The sequence below is a fragment of the Dermacentor silvarum genome, chromosome 8 (assembly GCF_013339745.2).
Source record: "Dermacentor silvarum isolate Dsil-2018 chromosome 8, BIME_Dsil_1.4, whole genome shotgun sequence".
NCBI lineage: Eukaryota > Metazoa > Arthropoda > Arachnida > Ixodida > Ixodidae > Dermacentor > Dermacentor silvarum.
In genome coordinates, this window is record NC_051161.1 from 142,083,762 (window position 1) to 142,088,129 (window position 4,368).

Sequence of the window (4,368 nt, forward strand, 5' to 3'; positions counted from 1 at the left end):
CAACAATGGGGACGAATTACAACTGTGATATGACAATTTATTAGACAATGACGTCTCACGCAATCGAGGCAGTCCACGAACGCTGATCGGGCGCACAGCGACAGCCGCAAGAGCACTTCTTCACTACAATGACCCCCGGGAGAGAAGAGGAGCCATCCTGGCGACCTACGGCGTAGGTAGAATCAGGGGGTCATAGTATGGTTTAAGTCGGCTGACATGAACCGTGTCACGTCCGCGATGTCTAAGGTCGTGTGATGGCGTCACAGGCTCGACAACTTAGTTGACAGCCGAGGTACGGTCGATGACGCTTGTAGGGACCATCATAGCGTGCAAGAAGTTTGGTTGAAAGGCCAGGGCTGTGAGGTGGGATCCACAACCAAACAAGGGAACCAGTCGGAAAATGTAGTGTAGGCACGTTACTGTCATGCCGCAGCTTTTGGCGACCTTGGGCGGCGGTCGCAAGGGTACGAGCGAGCTGCCTACAGTCCTCTGCGTATTTGGCGGCTTCAGACACTGGCGTGCATTCAGAAGCGTCGGGTCGGTATGGGAGCAGTGTGTCCATTGTACACGAGGGCTCGCGGCCATATATAGCAGAAAGAATAGCGAAAAGCCGGTGGTAGCTTGTGTACGGCCACACATTATACGTATACGTTAGGAACGGCAAAACACTGTCCCAGTTACTGTGGTCCGAGGCAACGTACATAGTCAACATGTCACCGAGTGTGCGGTTGAACCTTTCTGTCAAGCCGTTCGTTTGCGGGTGGTAGGCGGTAGACTTGCGGTGAACGATGCTGCATTCAGCGAGAAGGGCTTGTATTACTACGGACAGGAACACACGCCCCCGGTCGCTGAGCAGTTCGCGTGGTGCTCCATGTCGAAGAACGAAGTTCCGCAAGATGAAGAAGGCAACTTCGCGCGCAGAGGTCGCCGGGAGTGCGGCAGTCTCGTCGTAGTGCGTCAAGTGGTCGACACCTACAATTATCCATCGGTTGCCCGAGGAACTACAGGAAAGTGGCCCGTATAAGTCTATGCCGACGCGATCAAATGGCCGGGCCGGACAGGGGAGCGGCTGTAACTCGCCAGGAGGGCGCTGTTGAATTTTACGCCTTTGGCACGCCGTGCAAGCGTGTACGTACTGGCTCACGAAGTGATACATGCCGTGCCAGTAGAAACGCTGCCTCAGCCGAGTGTACAGTCAACCAAAAAAGTTTGCGGACCACGCGAGCGCGTGCCAGACTGCCTATCCGCGCCACCTAGCGGTACGCCACCTAGCGGCGACAGGGGCGCTCTCCCGGATATGAGCCCTCTTGGTACTCGCCTGCCTGTTAATTTTTTATTCCCGTGCATGACATTGTTAGTTCGTTGTGTTGACGCAGAGCGCTGTCTGCGATAAGACCGCCACATATCTGGCTTGGTAGCAGTATCGGAGCAATCACTGCAACCTTTGTCGACTGGTGTGCCAGTGGGTAGATCAGTTTCACGAAGCGCTGCGACGATTTTTTTACGCGACGTTTACTGGCGCACTTTGGTTGGCAGCATCTTGGTCCAATGAGTGTTGCTGCTTCTGCGTCTTGAGAGAAAGGGTAGGGAGGTGTTTCACTGTCATCACAAATAAAGAAAAAGCGGATGCATAGAAAATTTTCTTTCACACATAGGCGCATCTTCGCATCAGTCGCTGAAAACGTAGTAGACTTGCTTCAGGCCACGTGGTGATTGCCTATTTGGAAAGATGCCGCTGCGTGTTCCACTTGACGAAAGAAGGCACATTGTGCGTTTATTTATAGGGGGAATACCTCAGCGCGAAATCTGCCGCCGAACCAACAGGAGCCGGACTGCCGTGAATAGGATTATTCAAGCTTTCCGCGACGATGACAGATTCACAGATATGGAGCGCAGTGGGCGTCCAAGGGCCACGACTGAGGAAGAGGACCGCCTGATTACGGCCGCCATCGTGGCTGATCCTTTTCAAAGTGCAGAGGATATCCGAGAAGCGCTCTCGCTCACGGTATCGTCTGAGACTGTAAGAAGAAGGCTGAGTGAGCTTGGCCTGCAGTCTTTCGTAGCAGCACAGAAGCCCTGCCTCTCAGACAGCCAGCTACAAGAACGACTCATGTTCGCTACAGCAATGAAAGATTGGACAACAGAGAAATGGGGCGATGTCATCTTTAGCGACGAGTCAACTTTTTCCACGCGCTGGGACCAACGGAAGCGGGTTTGGCGTCCACTAAACTGCAGGTGTGTTTACAGTGTATTGGCAGTTAATTCACGAAGCTAATTCTGCATCACAACATGTTTCACGTAAAATGAGCTTTTGGACATTACGAGATTTTTCTGTAGTGGTATTATGTTGAAAACATTAACGATTGTTTCATAGTACTACTTACTCTGAAGCTAATTAAAAGCTGCCAGTGGGTCTTTCAGTACTATCTAATGATGTTTGCACGTTTTCTATTGCAACTCTATAACAGCATTATAAAGTTCATACGCAAGAGGAATCACAACATTTTTAGACGCGCCGCTGGAACCCAATTGTATGCTATTTCTTGCAGATATCTGCCTAATTACACACAGAGTGTTCTATCCAGTGGACGGTGTTCCGTGAGCGTGTGGGGAGCAATCAGCAAAGATGGCCTTGGTCCCCTTGTGCGTCTGGAAGGGCCCTTCACTGCGTCACGGTACTGCGACGTCATCACTAGACACCTCGTTCCGTATGCGCTGGACGGTCCCTTCAGCGACGGCTGCTATTTTTTTCAACACGACCGCAGCCCGATCCATAAAGCACGTATCGTCCAGTCATTGCTAGAAGAACATGCTGTTTGCCAGCTTGAGTGGCCTCCATGTGGCGCCGACTTGAATCCCATAGAAAATGTCTGGGGCATGTTGAAGAAACGGCTGTCCACACGAGCCAACCGCGGCCGCACGGCCGATACGCTGTGGCAAGCGATCGCACAAGAATGGGAAAGCCTACGCGGTCGACCGGAGATTACTGAATCTTTGTACGAGTCGATGCCCACACGCATCAATAAGGTGCTAGAAAACGGCGGACATTTCACTTCCTACTAGATCATTGAGAGACCTATGTTTCATGACACTTCTGTAAATGTCTTGTGAATGAATTCATCCCCTTCAGACACGAATTATGATGCACTGTCTGCAAATGCGTCAAATGCGCATGGCATCATTTCAAGACGCTCACTATTACATTCCAAGAAAGAAGACGAAGCAACGTGCTGTTTTGTGCGAGTTTCAGTAAAAGAAATTGATTAGCGTATAACTCATTATCTAATTATTCTGAAATCCGTCAGCTTCAATGCTTGCATAAAAAGAATCAACTGTTAGGCCCGAAACGCATGCACACTTGCTTTTTCGGTTGTATTCGTGTCGACCGGAGAAAAAAAATACTCTTGACGTTGGTCTTGGAACGCGGCACGTCGAACGATTGTCTAACATGGTAGTGTCTCCAGCAAAGTGATCATCTGCAGCAATACGCAGGACAATGAAGTTAACTGACCGCTAGTTGTCCCATCAGGAAGCGGACACGAATGTGCACACTGAGTTTTAGGTCATTTGAAGAAACACGTGGCGTGGGACGCGCCTCCGAAGTTCGAGTCCCCAAACGAGGACGCCGTGTCGCAAAGGGTTATAAAAAGAGTCATCGCACCCGATTATTTCTTATTTTTCTAAATGTAACCACTATAGCAGCGCGGTGGTTCGGGCTTTGCGCAGCAAAATCTGGGCGCAGGCGATCAAATCCCGGCCGCTACTGTCACTTAGCGATGGGGGAGGAACGGAAAAATGCTGCCTACTGACTAAGCATCTGTGTCCCATGGCTGCCTCACCGCTCACTCACGCACTCACGAAAAAAAAAAACAGCATGGCTACGCGAAAATAGAACTGATAACAGCCGAAGAATACGCTGTCGGATTACTTGTACTGATATTCTGCTCTCAAAATATAAGCAAGTAGCCCTGGCTAACAAAGAGCGCGTCACGTTGAAAGAGATAGGTAGAAAATATTTGCGCACAGTGCGAAAATAGACAGGCCATAGATTTAAGGAGGGATGCGTCTTCAACGTAGCGCTGCTGTCGATCGCTGGTGACGTAGCGGAAGCGTCGCGAAGAGGCTCTTGGCCACGCGCTCGCGTGGTCCGCAAACTTTTGTGGTTGACTGTACGTTTTCAGAACGCCGGCGTGACCACTATCAGGAGCGGCATAGAAATATGCGCATATGTCAGCACGCATGTGTCGTGGTATCACGAGCAGCCATTTGCGTCCATCAGGCAAATAATTTCTGCGCTAAAGGACGTTGTCGCGGACAGCAAAGTGAGCGGCTTGGCGACGAAGTGTACGAGAAGAGGGTGTGGACGGA